We start from the raw sequence: 17,500 nt of genomic DNA on the forward strand, positions 1-17,500 counted from the left end.
TCAACTTAGATTAAATCATTGCAAAATCTGGGAGCATTTGGCTTCAACCAAAAAACCCTAAAGTAACCCTAAAATTTTCAAACTGGAAAACTTCAAACTTACAGCTCTAATGGCTATATACTACAATGCCTGGAGAAATCACTACTTCAACAGGTTGAATCAAACAACAAACTAAAAATATATAGGATGACATAGAAGCATGTGCAATTGTAGTCATGAAATAAACTTCCTCTATCTCTGCAACAAACTAGATCTGCTGATCAGTTTCTCTTCTTTCTTCTCTGAAACTTCTAAGCTCTTCAACTTCAACTTCTTCTACTAGTCAAATGGAATAGAACATTCCTTTTTGTCTTCTACCACAAATGTTTTTCGCCTCATTTGCAAATTTGAAAAAAACTCACCTACCTATAATACATGTTTATGACTATTGTGTAGGTCGTCAGGGATGGTAGATGGGTATTTGGCTCCAAGGACAAACATTAACTACCTTTGATTCTGAGTTGTACCCTGTGAAGATGAACTTCACACCTTTGCAATCTAATTTTTGCCTTTTCTCTTTAGGCTCATGTGCATATGTAACACATCCAAACACCCTTATGTGTTCAACTATCCATCTTCCTTGTGACCATGCTTCCATTGGAATTCTATCATGAACTACCTTTGTAGGACACCTATTAATTAGGTAAACTACTGTTACCACAGCCTCTCCCTAAAATTCAGTTCAGAGACCTTTCTCTTTCATCATGCTCCTTGCCATTTCAACAATGGTCATGTTCTTTCTTTCAGCCACTCCATTTTGCTATAGTGTGTAGCTGGTTGTGAGCTCTTTCTTTATGCCATGTTTCCTACAAAAAATTACAAAAGAATTGGAGGTATACTCCCCTCCTCTATCTAATCTTATGACTTTGATATAGTGTCCACATTCTCTTTCAGCCTAGGCTTTAAATTTTACAAATTTATCAAATGCTTCAAATTTATTCTTTAAGAAATACACCCATGTCCTATGACTAAAATCATCTATGAATGTCATAAAATAAGTACTCCCCCCAATGAAAGTAACTTGGATAGGACCAACTAGGTCATTATGCACTAACTCTAATGTATATCTAGCCCTCCTAGAATTTCCAAAATTAAAGGGAAGCCTATGTTGCTTACCCAAAATACAAGCCTCACACTTGTCACATAAATTTCCTATACGTGGAAACCATCTACCATTCTTTTATTTGATAACAAATTTAAACCAGCATAGCCAAGATGATCATACCTGAGTTGCCATAGCCGTGAGGGGTTTTCAATCACACTCCTTAGACCTGATTGTGTGGGAGGTGTAGCACCAACTTGAGATGAGAAACATGTCTCTATCTTCAAGGGAAACATTCTGTTCTTTTTCATTTGAACTGCTGTAAGTAAATTCTTGCTCCCATCCTTTTCTTGAATGAGACATGTGTCATTCTCCATCAGCACTTTGTATCCATTTTGAATGAGCTAACCAATACTCATCAAATTGTGCTTCATACCAGGGGAAAAATATACATTTTGTATTTCATTCTTCTCACATTTCTTGGTGTAGACCATAATAGATCCTTTGCCCACAACTGGTAGGGTTCCATTCTTAACAATTTTAATCTCTGATTTGGAACTCTTATCAATGAATGAAAAAAAGGTTTCATTACCACTCATGTGGTTGCTACATCCACTGTCAAGGTACCAAACCTCAGGACTTCCTTCTTCACCAACATTACACATGATGAAGGTAGTGGCATTGTTTCCACTTTCCATGTTCACATCAGCCACATTTGCTTATCCTGACTGATCATTTTGCTTCTTCTAGAATTCACTTGCATAATGCCCATATTTATGATATTAGTAGCATTCTACATTACTCTTATTTTAGTTATAGTTTTTCTTACCTCCTCTTTTTTGTGAGCTACTTGCTCCATCTGCTCTTCTTGCGCTTTTTGCTGTAGCATTTCTTTGTCCTCCATTACCTCAGCCTCTACCTCTGAAGTTTCTGCCTAAGCCATTTTTTCCTCTCCCCCTTCCTCTTAGATTTGACTAAGCCTTGAATTCTTTCTCTTGGGAAGAAGAAGATGCAGATCTATTGATCCTATGCTCATGGGTTTGAAGGGTACCAATCAACTCATCCATTGTCAAAATAGTGAGGTCTTTTGCCTCTTCTATGGTCATGACCAAATTGTCATATTTATGAGGTAAAATCCTCAATATCTTTTCCACTATCCTCTACTCTTGATAGTCTTATCCATTTGACTTCAGTTGGTTAATCACATTGGAGGTCCTTGAACTAAAATATGCAACTGATTCATTTTCCTTCATCTGAAGGTTCTCAAATTCCCTCCTTATTTTCTGTAGCTTTACTGTATGGACTTTATCAGGCCCCTTGAAGTTCATCTCAAGGATATCCCATGCTTCCTTTGCATATTTTGTTGTTGCAATCTTGGGAAAAATAGTTTCTGTCATTATTGCCTCAATCTGACTTAATGCTTTAGCATCCTTCCTCCTTAACTCTTTCAAATGAGTCTTCTATGCATTTGTGAGAGCAACATACTGAGTTGGGTCTATCACATCATTTAACCCATTAACTACAAATTCCCACAAATCTTTTGCAACCATTATAGTTTTCATTTTCTTTGCCCATGTATCATAATTTTGTGCATTGAAGGGTGGTGGCTACTGCCATATCTTTCTTGCATCTCCTGCCATGATAAATATCAAAAAAAAATTTTTGCCCTAACTCACTTTGGATGTGGAGCCTCAAATCTCTGATACCATGTGAGAAATATAAATCACAACTTTAAAAAATCAACCCTAAACCTAAAAATTTGCTTGGCACACAGTATAGCCCAGTGCTAGATTTACTTGGTAGCTTAAGGAATTGAATGGCAGGAGAGTGCTAAATGAGCTTGGTAAATGAAGGGCAACTTGGCACTAATGAATACCAAGTGAGCTCGATAGCCACTGGAGGGTAGATCTTGGTAGTGTGATTACTGAGTGAACTTGGTAGCCACAAGAGGGTGGAGCTCGGTAGGAGAAGGCACTGAGTGAACTTGGTATCCACTATAGAGTGGAGCTCAGTAGAAGATGATACTGAGTGAACTTGGTAGACACTACAGAGATAAAACCTTTAACAAGACTTAACTGAGTGAAGACTTATAACATGAATAACTTTCACCATTAAAACCAGAGAGCCAAAACTTGAAGCTTTCAAATAAACTTTTCAAATACAAGGAATAGAAGAAGAAGAAAAATGGATTCAAGTATGCATATTTTCTTTCTATTCAACTTAGATTAAATCATTAAAAAATTTGGGAGCATTCATCTTTAACCAGAAAACCCTAAAGTAACCCTAAAAACTTTAAACAGGAAAACTTTAAACTTTAAACTTCAAACTTACAGCTCTAATGGCTGCATACTACAATGCCTGGAGAAATCACTACTTGAACAAGTCGAATCAAACAAGAAACTATGAACTTACAAGATGACACAAAAGCATGTACAACTGCAGTCACAAAATAAATTTCTTTTGTCTTTGCAACAAACTGGATCTACTGATCACTTTCTCTTCTTTCTTCTCTGCAACTTCTGAGCTCTTCAACTTAAACTTCTTCTACTGGTCGAATGGAATAGAACATTCCTTTTTGTCTTCTGCCAAAAATGTTTTCCCCCTCATTTGCAAATTTGAAAAAAACTCACCTACCTATAATAAATGTTTATGACTGTTGTGTAGGTCATTAAGGATGGTAGGTGGGCATTTGGCTCCAGGGACAAACATTAACTGCATTTAATATTCCAACAACAGTGCACTATCTGAACATAGCAATCATAATGAAGGTATTCTACAGCATGGGCTATATCAATGGCTATGTTAGACAATTTTCTCAATCCCAATCTATAATTCTCTTGATGCAAATGCCTTTCTAGGCTTCCATTAGGAAAATACTCAAATATTAAAGATTTGAAGTGAGGATTGGAACATGTGGTTATGATTCTTGCAAGATTTCAGTGTCAAACTTTCTGCAAAACCTTACACTCTACTTTGAAAGTCTTGTCTGATTCTTCATGCATTGAGTTTATAACCTTGATAGCAACATAGGTACAATTAGCCAGAATTCCCCTGTACACTAATTCAATGCTATTTGTTGATAGCAAATTTGAGCTATGGAACCTGCTAGTTGCTACGAGGAGCTCCTCATATGAGATCAATGGATGCTCTACTTTATCAAGGCTTTTGCAAATTGCTTTTGATAGATTGAATCTTTATTTAGGTAAGTGTTTGTATGTGAACATTGTCAATCCAACTGCGCCAAGAGAAAAAATGGCACCAGCAATAGCAACTCCAACTAGCAGTCCTACTGAAGGTTTCTTCTTCTTAGTGGAAGACTGATTAGATTTCTCTAGAAGAAGGAAAGTGTTCCCTGTATAATTAAAAACTATGTTCTTGTTGTGGAAGAGACTAGTAGGAATGATGCCTATTAATTTATTGCATGACAGGTTCAATACTGTGAGACTCTTCATGTTTGATAATGATCCTAGAATATCTCTCATCAAACTATTACTTAAAAGATCTAAGATTTCCAGAGTAATCAGGTTTGATAGAGAGCTTGGAATTTTGCCTTCCAAAAAATTGTGGCTGAGATTCAAAGCAATCTGCAGCATATAAAGATTGCCAACTCCATGTGGAATTATTCCACTAAGTTTGTTACTACCCAATTGAAGCTCTATCAAGGACTTGCAATCCTCTATATTCCCTGATATAACTCCTGATAGACGGTTATTTTGTAAACGCAGAATCTGCAGCTGCTGAAGCTCAAAAACTTTTGGAGATACGGATCTTGATAAGAGATTGTAACTCAAATCCACATATGTCAGGGTTGAAAAATTTGATAGCTCATCTAGAATATCTCCCTCAAATTTATTATTTGGTAGCTTTATATACTACAACTGCAAAAGTTTGGGTAGCACTTCAGTTAATGAGCCTCCCAAGCCATCGTGTCCAACATCAAGAAGCTGGAGTTTAGTACAGCTTGCTAACTACTTTGGAATTGAACTGTTGAGAGAGTTGTTATTCATTTCTAGGTATGTCAAATTTGGGGCATTTGAAATAGCTAGAGGGATGCTCCCAGTCAAGTTGTTATTACCTAAGTGCAACCTTTAAAAACTTGTTGAGAAATTCTAAGGTATCTCTCCAGAAAGAAAATTCAAGGTAGGTCCAGAGTCTTGAGATTGCTCAGGGAAAACAATTGCAGAAGAATAGACCCTGATAACATGTTGTAGCTGAGATCAAGAGATTCCAGACCTGTGATGGCTGACAACTCCTTGGGTATGCTTCCCTTCAATTTTTTCTAATTAATTGCAAAGTGTGATAGCTTGGTGAGGGCCTTCAATGAGCTTGGAATATTTCTAGAGAAGTTATTAGAAGACAGGACTAACATTTCCAACTGAACGAGGCTGCTAATACTATTAGGAATTGAACCAATAAAAATGTTGCCACTGAGGTCAAGGTAAGTCAAATTGGTACATTTAGTAAGCTCCTGGGGGAATCCCCCTCCAAAATGGTTATGGGAGGCATCTACTTGTTCTAATTTTACACCCCCAAAAGCCATTGATCCATCGAAATTATTGTATGCCACAATGAATGTCGTGAGCTCTGTCAGGTTTAGGATTGAGGCCATTATCTTTCCTCCCAAATTATTGTGAGACACATGTAGAGATTGCAATTTGTTAAGGGGGGAAAGGGAAGGAAGGAAACCTGACATGGCATTGGAGCTCAGATTCAAGGAAACTAGGGTGGTGCAAGACCTGATCTCCTCTTTAGATGGGGCTGACATGAAATTATATGACAAGTCAAGAACTCGAAGGGTTTGCAGTTTACATACATATTGCCAAACATTTCCATTAAACCCAAGACTAGACAAGTTGAGTTCCACAACATTACCCTTATTTTCACTGCACTTTACTGCAACCCATTGACATGGGTCAGGATTTGAAGTGACAAGTTTCCAGGTAGATGAATAAGCAGAAAGGTTTTTCATTACTTCAACTTGTGTAGAATTGAGATCAAGTGCAATAGTATGACATGGCACAAGGAAAACTAGAATGATAACAGAAGTAAGATGTGCACCAAAAGAATACATCATTTTTGAGAGCTTAATCAATCTAAGCTTTATCCTTTTTGTTGGGCATGCGCCAGCCACGTGGATTTAATCGCCCCAGACCTGTGCTAAAAGTGAATAGTATAGTAGGGTTGGTGCATCTAAATAGATAGTACTTTATTTCTACAAAAGTCATGGTGAATTGAATAGAAATATCAAAGATATTAAAAAGTCTTTGGATTTTGGTCAACTGCAACACAAAGTCTTTGTATTATGTATTATATAAACCATGGAAGATGAAAAGCATTTAGGGTCCATTTGGTTTCGGGGAATTTAAATAATCCAAATTTCTACAAACCTTGGTTTAGCCAAATCAAGGTTTTGCATATCTTCATTTTGATTTTGGGATTTTACTGAAACTGTTTGTTTCACTCGGAAGATGCATGTGAAGTGCGTAAGCTTGGAGTTGAAGGAAAATTTCAAAAAGTAGTCCAATCTATTGTTTTTACACTCCTTAAAAAACAAAACTAGGTTTTGATTTTCAATTCCTGCCTACTAGTAGGAATTTGGAAAACCTAGTTTTGAGGCAAAATTGGAAGTCATGTATGCTAATTCCATTTTGCAAATTTTGAAACAAATGCACAATTTTTCAAATTTGGGTTTTGAAAAAGCCAATTCCTATCATCTTCCACGAACCAAACAAACCCTTAAATTTTTTTTGATTCCCTATCAACTGCAACATAAGTCTTGGGTCTTCTATATACTATAAACAACGTCTGGTCTTTCCATCCATACACAAATCAATGGACAATAATAAACTTCTAAGAGGTAGCATAGTTTATTCATGGTGGCAGCAATGCTACTTTAGTAGTTTGATATTTGTGTTAGTATTCCTCATGCTTTGAAGGTGCTTGCACAGACTTTGACCACTTAGCTTTTGCCCGTCAATTCCAATTGTCAGGTCCCATGGGAAGGAGTATGAAACTTGTTATTTCAAAAAGTTGTTTCAGAGTTGTTATATTTGGTTCTATTATGGCAACAATCTGATTGTCCTTAATTATATTATTTTCCCCTTCGCTATATTTAATAATTTTAAAAAAATAACTTAATTATTTTTTTAAAGATTCAATTTTGATTTTTTAGATTTTTCCTAGGAAGTTACAAATTTAATATAAAATATTTGTCATGATAATTAAACATTAGCTATCTTGGATATAAAAATTTAATTTCTATGAAAAAATTAAATTACAATTATATTGGTAAAAGAATTTGTTAGAAGTTGGGGAAGTGGTTATTTTATTACTTCATATTTTTCAAATAGATATTGACTCTCATTGCCACCTCAATTTTAGATGGAAAGATGGCTCTATCCTTACCAAAGTTAAAGCTAAAGATATTTAAAATTTCCTTAACCATGATACCTCTATGAGTGCTCATCTTAACATTAATTGGTATAGCAACATTCCCTCGGCTAATTGGCAGAAGGTGTTTGACAAAATGTGGAAATCTCCCATCCCTCCAAAGATTAAGTGCTTCAAGTGGCAACTCTTGCTTGATAAGCTGCCAATCATAAATCACTTGGTTGCCCTTGATATTTGTCCTATTTGTAGACTGCCTAAGACCATGAGGTATATTTTCTTTGATTGCAGTTTTGCGAGAGAAATTTGGCTTATGTTTGGTTTTTCTATTACTAAACATATTTATACTCTTGATATTGTTACTAGTTATATACATGGGCTTCAAAAAGATGCTAACCCTTTTTGGCATATTCTTTTGCATTTTATCCTTTGGTTTATTTGGAAATTAAGGAATGAGTATAAATTCCAAGGCATTGATAGGACTCTTACTAGGGTTTTTAGAAAACTCACCCATTTCAAAATTGCTTCCCAAGTATGCTGTGTGATGAATCTAGAGAGAGAAGCTTTTCTGATTCCTTAGGCATAGCCATGCTTTAATGTTCATTTATGAGATGAAGGACGGCTATGAGTGGGCCAGTCTTGTGAACAAAATAACTATTTTTGATGAGGCTCTTGAGAAGTTGCTATAGGATATCAAAGACAACAAAGAGCCCAATTTTTATCATCTTGACATTGCTTCACAGACTTTGAAGTAGAAGAAGGTTGTTTGGATGGAGGGTAGTCCCAATTGGACTACCTAAATCAACAACCATGATGATATTTTGTACTCCTAGCATCATGTGCAGTTCCTTTTTTGAATTATTTTATGTACTACCTCTTATTATGTAATTTTGTAATCAGCTATAATATTTTGTATCTTGCATCTTAACACTCTTGGATTGATGAGTTGAGGTTCAACCTTCCCTTTTTTGTTGAACTCTCGATTTATAATATTAAAAAATAGAAGATATAACAAAAAAAAGCTTTTTTTAATGAAGAGGTTCTTATAAAATATTGAGTCTCTATATTTAATATCTTATAACTAGCAACACCTATGCAACACCAAAAATGTACTATTTTTTGTAATTATTAATTAATTAAAAATTAAAATATAATAATATTTTCTAATTAACTAATTAGTCAAGAGGCTCTTCAGTCACATAAAAATTATACAATTTGTGAAGGACTGGAAATACATGTAACATCGAAAAAATTGTAAAACAGAGAATAGAAAATCATCAATTTTATTAGGGCATCTAAGGGTAGTTGTAACAAAATTATAACAAAATGTGAATACCACATGAGCTTACTAAGGAGAAGCAACATGCATTATAGCTTTCTTAGGAAGACGAATTAGAAAAAATGATAGCAATTTGAGAAGGAACTGCAACAAAAGGATCTACAAATATTTGGTCTACAAGAATTAGAGTTGAATTTTTTTTTAAAGGGGAGAGAATCAAAACAAAAGGAAAAGGCTTGGCTATAGAGGCTTGGGAGAGAATTAGAACAAAAGGGAAAGGAAAAGGCTTGGCTATAGAACACAATTGAACTCTAATGAGACATTCTTAAGAAAATACAACATAATTTTTTATGGTCTAGCACTGAAGAGAAGTCTAGGATGATCTTGGTGAGCTGGGACAAAGTCTATCGTCCTAAAGCACTTGGAGGATTGTATAAAATAGAAGAATAGGACACTAGAATAAGGCCCTCCTAACCAAAATTGGCTAGAAATTGGTGAATTCTCAGGGTAGTTAGTGAAACATTATGATGGCTAAGTACCTTGGATGGTCTTCTTCCCATTACTTCCTTTGGGCACATGCTCTCCCCCAGGGTTCCCAAATTTGGAACAATGTGGTTAATATTCAAAAAATCTTGAAGATGGGTTATCACTAGATCATGGGGAATGGAAAATCAATTGACTTTTGGGAATATCAATGGCTCTAGGACAACCCCCTCATGCATACTAAGTTCCTACCTCTATGTGAGATGTGTACTAGATTGTATGGCTCTCTGACTCAAAGCTGTATCATCCCAAATCAACAATGGATTAAATTCCATAACCAAAAGCCTATAGAGACAGGCCTTACCCTAGAACCACAAGACCTTCTTCAAAATTATAGGATCCCCCTCACCCCGGTGGAGGACTCACGTGTTTGGAAACTTAACCCCTTAGGTGATTTCACAGTGAAGTCAGCTTACCTCTATTGTCTTGGGGGTAGGGGAGGTTGCCCATGGAGATTGGAGAAAGGTTTGGCACCCTTGGATCCTACCAAAGATAAACTTCTTCTAGGGGATGAATTTGCATAGGTCTATCCCCACTATGGATAACCTCCAAAGAAGAGGGCATCAACTTGCTAACTACTACATTTTATGTCTCCAAGATGTTGAATCTATTCCACACCTTGTTATTCACTACCCTTTTTCCATGAAGGTGTGGGGAGAGGTCCTTACCTTATGGGAGGTCTAGTGGTGTGTAGATGGAGAGTTGCAATAATTTTTTCATTGGGATGGTTCGTCTTCCCACCCTTAACATAAAAAATTATGGCCTACACTTCCCTCATATGTCTCATGGAAAATCTAGAAGGAGCAGAACAATAGAATTTTCATGGAACAAGCTACTACCAATTTGGGTGTGGCCCAACAAGTTATCAGACTTCTAAAAGAATTTAGTAGGATATGGTGGTGAAAGCCCCCCCCCAAATCCCCCAAACAAACTTGACATGAAATGGTCTTCTGCTTGGGATGTAGGCCCAATAGTGGTACAATTTGACAATTCCAAAGCCATGGCTAAAAAGAATATTGTATGCCACCCTTCCATTGAGTTATGGATCAAACTCAATTTTGATGGTTCAGCCATGATGGGCAGTACTATGGCAAGAGGTGTCTTTCACAATAGTATGGGAAATCTAGTGGTTGTCTATACTAGAAACTACGGAGGGGGCTCAAATAATGAAGTAGAAACCATGACACTTCTATGGGGTTTGAGAATTGTAAGAACACGTGGAATTAACAAGCTTTCCATTAAGGGGGACTTAATGTTAATGATCTGATTAAGATCTAGGACTATTACAGAGGAATGCTTAACATTATTTCATAAAGTAAAATTTCAAAGCGTTAATTAGCAAATTAACACAACTTAAATGCTTAAATGAACAAAGCATAAAAAGGTAATGACTAAAAGAAAGAGAGTAGAGACATAAGACAAAACATGATTGATAACGGAGTTCATCCAGGAAGGACTACATCTCTGGGTCTAGCTCCAATAGGGGGACTGATCCGATTTGCTCCAAAATCAATTACAAGTGTTCAAGATCTTCCCTTCAAGCACAATTGCAGCATTACTCTCCAATGTGCAAGAATAATCATCAAGTCTCCAAGATCATAATCTCCTTCTAATCACCTAGATGCCTTTCCAAAGCCTATTACCCCCATTTTATACATCAAATTTAGCCAAAAATGGGCTAAAACAATTAACCAACATAATCCCCCATTTTGGTTACATATTTCGAATTTACCCCTTTTACCAATATTTTGTTATGATCTCACACCAAAATTAAGGGTTTGTTTTCAACAAATACCCTTATTTAGATAAGATTGGGCAGATTTGTTATGGATAGATAACAACTCTTCCCTTAATATTCTATATACCATAAATAGCCCATTGGTTGGCCTTAATTTTAGGAGGCCAATGGTTAGGAGTTCAACTCCCATTATCTCATTCCTTTAATTTGAATTAAATAGCTATTTTAATTCGAATTTGAATGTTTTCCCTCTTTTTATGATTTTGTGATGTCATGCTGACATCATCAAAATCTATACTTTTTCTTGAATTTGAAACCATCATAACTTTTATATCCGATCTCCGTTCTTGATGAAATGAACACCATTGGAAAGCTTTTGATGAGCTCTTTCATTTGGAATCCATTGTCAAATACTTTTGAGATGATTATTTTTTCACCCTTTTATGACCTTTGGTCCTAGTTTGACCATTTTGACTAGTCATAATATTTGCACTTGAACTCCAATTTTGATCATTCGAGTTATGTTGGAGTCAAAATTGTGAACACTTGTAATGATGTTGATTCTTGGAGCATTGGGGACATTTTACTTTTCAGTAATTTTTATCCCCTGGATCAAGTCTCCCCACTGAAGAGCTTTCGGACCTCTGAAATTTTGGATTACTTAGAACCAATTTCCATCCATCTTGCCTTGCTTGGATGCATCCCCTTCAATCCCACTTGGAGGTATTCAACTGGTCCTCTTCGTGAAGTTCTAACATTCCTGTCTAGGATAACATCTTCTAGCAATTCTGACATATAATCTGGTGACAGATCATCAACTAATGGAACCTAAACACTGATATCTTCATCCAAAATCATTGGAGGCTCATACAACTTTAGATTCTCAACATTAACAACAGAGTAAATTTGCATGTATGGAGGAAGATTAAGGTGAAAAGCATTGGTACCAATCTTTTCCAAGATCCCAAAAGGACCATACCTAATAGGCTTGAGCTTCCTTCCTTCACCTTGCATTCTTTCCTTTGCTGATATGTAACCAAACTCTGTCACCAACTTGGAATTGGTGATCAATGCGATGCTTAGCATGGTGAGCCTTGTATTTTTCTTGGCTCTGCTCCAACTGTGCTTCTACTGCCTGATGAATTGCTTGGACCTTCTAGATGAACTTTAAAGCCTTTTCTGCATCATGGCGTCCATCTACAACATTGTCCTTCCCAAAAGAAAAATCCATTGTTGTCTTAGGCAAGTAACCCAAGCAAGTCTCAAAAGGAGACCTCTTTGTAGAAGAGTGTGCCGCATGGTTGTAAGAATGCTGCACATAATGAAGACTTTCATCCCACAACTTAGGATGTTTTTTGCAATAGCCTCTAAGTAGATGCACAACTATCTTGTTCACTACCTCTATCTGTTCGTCGGTCTACGGATGGAAGGTTGTACTCTTCTTCAACTTGGTGTCCATGAGTTCCCACAAGGATGACCAAAATTCCCCTAAGAATAGAGAATCTCGATCTAATACAATAGAAGTAGGTAACCCAAAATGAACCCATACATTTTGAAAGTACAAATGAGTTGTCAGTTCAGCAGTGACTTGCTTTTTACAAGGCATTAAAATACACATTTTGATGAACCAATCAACTACTACATACAAATAATCATGACCCTTCATAGACATAGGTAAACCTCCTACAAAGTCCATAGACACACTTTCCCATGGACAGGATGGTATAGGTAATGGTGTGTACAAACCCAATTTCCTATTACTTGGTTTGCTCGTTGCACACATTACACATCCTTTTATATACTTAGTGACAGTTCCTTGCATATGAGGCCAGTAACAATACTTTTTCAACTGAGCTAATGTCTTACTTACCCCAAAATTCCCTACAATCAAAGAGGTGTGTGCTTCATAGATTACATGTGCCTGTTCATCTTTAGGAATGCATAGTTTTCCCAAGTGGTACAACAAATTATCATGCACATAGTAATCTTTCTCTTCCACATGTTTACCCTAGATTAAAGCTGCAAAGATATCCTTAAAGTTCTCATCATTAGCATATTGTTCCTAAAAAATTTCATGAACCATAGAACTATTTTGGAGGATTATCAAAGCATTTTGAATAGGAGGTCTAGACAGCATATTTGCTACTTTGTTATGGGAACCCTTCTTATACTTAATCACCAAATGAAACTGTTGTAGAAAACCCATCCACCTAAAGTGCCTACTTTGTTGCAACTTAGATTGTGAGTGCAAATATTGTAGTGGCTGGTGATTGGTGTGGATTATAGTTTCTTTTCCCATTAAGTAATGTTTCCATTTTTTAACACTCTGAACTAAAGCATAAATTTCTTTATCATATGTAGGATAGTTACTTACTGCTCCTGAAAAAGTTGCAGAGTGGTAGCAAACTGGTTTACCTCCTTGCATGAGTACAGCTCCCATGGCAAACCCACTCACATCTGTCTCAATCTCAAATGGTTGACATAAATGAGGTAGAGCTAACACTGGTGCAGTACTCAACTTTTCCTTCAAAGTATTGAAAGCCTTCTGTTGTAGACCTCCCCACTGAAAAGTTGCCTTGGTACTGGTTAATGCATGCAACGGTGATGCAATGAAAGAGAAGTTTGTAATGAACTTCCTCCAGTACTGAACTGCACCTAAAAAACTCTTGACTTCTATAACTATACTTGGCTTAGGCCATTTTACAATACATTCGACCTTTGCAGGGTCTACTTTCAATTGACCATTCCCTACGACATAGCCTAAGTACACTAAAGATGTCTTTGCAAATTCACATTTTGACATCTTTACATATAGTTTTTCTTTTCTCAGTATATCAAATACTTTCTTTACATGAATTACATGATCATCCCAAGACTTATTGAATACAAGAATATCATCTAAATAGACTATGACAAAATCATCAATAAAGGGATGAAAGACATCATTCATGACTCTCATGAATGTAGTTGGTGCATTACAAAGCCCGAATGGCATAACCAACCACTCATAAAGTCCCTGTTTTGTCTTAAAAGCAGTTTTCCAAATATCACTTTCTGTAATTCTTATCTAATGATATCCGCTATGTAAGTCTAACTTAGTGAAATAAATTGCATGTTTCAATTGATCAAGTAAATCATCAATTCTAGGAAGAGGGTACCTGTTCTTTATCGTTATCTTGTTCAAAGCCCTGTAGTCAATGCACATTCTCCAAGTCCCATCTTTCTTTGGAACCAACACAATAGGAGAACCACAAGGAGAAGTACTAGGATGGATAACTCCTTTCTCGACTAGCTCTTGAACTTGCTTCTTGATTTCTTCATTCTGCAACACTGATAAGCGGTACATGCCAATATTAGGAAGTGGTGCATCTTGCTGCAACTGAATCTCATGTTGTATCTCTCTCTTAGGAGGCAATCCCTTTGGTTCCTGAAACAAGTCATCGTAAGCAGAAACAACTTTGACCATTTCAGCCTTATGTTTTGGATCACATCCCTTAAATGCCTTAGATGTTTCATCTTCTTTGGTTTTTACAAGCATTAACACAAAATTCTTACTAGAGTTGACTAACCTTTTCATTTGACCAGCATTGACTAATGCCAGATTAGTCTTAACCTTATGTGCCCATACAATGTATTCAATCTTGTCTTTAAACAAGTGATATTTATTTTCCCCCCTATAAAAGATAGCTTGGTGATCATACAAATAGGGACTCCCAAGTACAAGACCACAAATATCTAAAGGGACTACATCAGCTTCTATCTCATCCACAAAGTTTGTAGTGATAGAAAATCTTAATTTGCATTGTTTAGTTACCTATAACTATGCATCGTCGCAAACCCATCCAAGAGGATATGGTTTTGGATGAGGTGTTGTAGTCAAATTAAGTTTTTTAACAACTTCTTCAGATATCAAATTAACTTGAGAACCAGTATCAAATAATGTATCAATCTTAGTATGCTTGATAACAACTCGAATGTGAAATAATTCATTCCTTTGCTTATCATTCTTAGGAGAAGATTCTTTACTTGTACTTGCACTTATACTAGAAGAATTTGTAGTTGATGTGAGAGATATACCTTTTCCTTTACCTTGAATCTCGGTGGCAACAATCTTTGTCTCATCTCCAGAGTTAGATCCAAGATCTTGTTGAGTTATAGCAGCAGTCTTTTGTTTGCATTTGTTTCCACCAAATCACTTCAGCCTCTTTTCAGGATGCAGTTTCCAGCACTTAGAATCATCATGCCCTTCTTTCTTGCAATGTGAGCATGTGGGTTTCTCACCCTCTTTCTTTATTGTTGCTTTCTTTTTACCCTTTCCTTTGCCTTTGGACTTTTCTTCAGACTTAGATGGTTTTTTTATCAAACTTATCAATGAAAGTACCCTTACCACTTGATTCTAAATGTGTTTCTTGGACACATACTTCATCAAAATTACAAGGATTCAGGATGAGAATAGAATGCCTTAGGTAAGAGTGAAGACCACGTATATACTTGAGTAAAGTGTCCTGGGTATATAATGGTACATTTAATGAAATAGCCTTTTTACAAAATTCATGGGTGTAATCTTGGATAGACTGACCTTTCCCTTGCCTAAAATATTGCCAGTTCATCATTGACTGTTGCATATGGCCTAGGGGGTAGAATTGCTTCTTTAAAGCAGTAACAAATTCTAACCAAGACAAATTAAACTTACCATGCTATGAAGTTTCATCCTGAGACCTACTCTCCCACCAAGTTAAGGCTACACCACCTAATCGAAGAGTGGCTAACTGAATTCTATCAACATCATCTACAAGGTTTTGAACTCTACAGTAGACTTCTACTTCCTGAATCCAATCATCTAGTTTCTCAGCATTTAACTCCCCACAATATTTTGGCAAGTCAAATTTTACATCCAACTTGATTCGAGGCTTATGTCCACCCTTAAAAATATTAGAAGACTTAGAATGCGTAGAAGAAAGAGAAGAGGGGGAAGAAGGAGAAGAGGGAGAAGAAGGAGAAGATGGAGGTGTCTTTGGTGGATCACGATCAGCACCTTTCTTTTTTCCTTTGTCCTTTCAAGATGCACGTCTTCTCATCTTCTCTTCTCTTTCTTGTACCAAAACTTCTACCATTGTCTGCAAATTCTGAAGAGTCTTCTGAATACTCTTATCTTGAAAAGCTTGTCCACCACCTTCATCTGCCATTTGTGATGATGGTTTAGTCCTTCGTTTTCCAATCTCGGGATTGTATTCCTCAAGCTTTCTTTTGCCTTTCTCAATCCTGGATCTTGTTAGCATTCAAATCTACAATACTAGTCCAAAAAAAGCTCTGATACCAAATTTGATCTGATTAGGATCTAGGACTATTACAAAGGAATGCTTAACATTATTTCACAAAGTAAAATTTCAAAGCGTTAATTAGAAAATTAACACAACTTAAATGCTTAAATGAACAAAGCATAAAAAGGTAATGACTGAAAGAAAGAGAGTAGAGACATAAGACAAAACACGATTGATAACAAAGTTCGTCCAGGAAGGACTACATCTCCGGGTCCAGCTCCAATAGGGGGACCGATCCGATTTTCTCCAAAATCAATTACAAGTGTTCAAGATCTTCCCTTCAAGCACAATTGTAGCATTACTCTCCAATGTGCAGGAATAATCATCAAGTCTCCAAGATCATAATCTCCTTCTCATCACCTGGATGCCTTTCCAAAGCCTATTACCCCCATTTTATACATCAAATTTAGCCAAAAATGGGCTAAAACAATTAACCAACATAATCCCCCATTTTGGTTACATATTTCGAATTTACCCCTTTTACCAATATTTTTTTATGATCTCACACCAAAATTAAGGGTTTGTTTTCAACAAATACCCTTATTTAGATAAGATTGGGCGGATTTGTTATGGATAGATAACAACTCTTCCCTTAATATTCTATATACCATAAATAGCCCATTGGTTGGCCTTAATTTTAGGAGGCCAATGGTTAGGAGTTCAACTCTCATTATCTCATTCATGTAATTCGAATTAAATAGCTATTTTAATTCGAATTTGAATGTTTTCCCTCTCTTTATGATTCCATGATGTCATGTTGACATCATCAAAATCCATACTTTTTCTTGAATTTGAAACCATCATAACTTTTATATCCAATCTTCGTTCTTGATGAAATGAACGCCATTGGAAAGCTTTTGACGAGCTCTTTCATTTGGAATCCATTGTCAAATACTTTTGAGATGATTATTTTTTCACCCTTTTATGACCTTTGATCCCAGTTTGACAATTTTGACCAATCATAATTTTTGCACTTGAACTCCAATTTTGATCATTCGAGTTATGTTGGAGTCAAAATTGTGAACACTTGTAATGATGTTGATTCTTGGAGGATTGGGGACATTTTACTTTTTAGTAATTTTTATCCCCTGGATCAGTTAAGAGAGAGGATCGGAGCAACTGGTCAATCAAAGTGATAGTTGATGAAATCT

The 17,500-nt window shown here is 36.2% G+C and overlaps 2 pseudogenes; one reads left to right on the forward strand and one right to left on the reverse strand.

Annotated features, from left to right (window-relative positions):
• Positions 1 to 5,690, reverse strand: part of LOC149554411 (uncharacterized) — a 6,894-nt pseudogene extending 1,204 nt beyond the window's left edge.
• Positions 5,691 to 5,772: 82 nt separating this feature from the next.
• Positions 5,773 to 17,500, forward strand: part of LOC149554412 (uncharacterized) — a 40,932-nt pseudogene continuing 29,204 nt past the window's right edge.

This window comes from Cupressus sempervirens, chromosome 5 (genome assembly GCF_028749045.1).
Source record: "Cupressus sempervirens isolate cs-2001-9-10 chromosome 5, ASM2874904v1, whole genome shotgun sequence".
In the NCBI taxonomy this organism is placed as follows: Eukaryota; Viridiplantae; Streptophyta; class Pinopsida; order Cupressales; family Cupressaceae; genus Cupressus; species Cupressus sempervirens.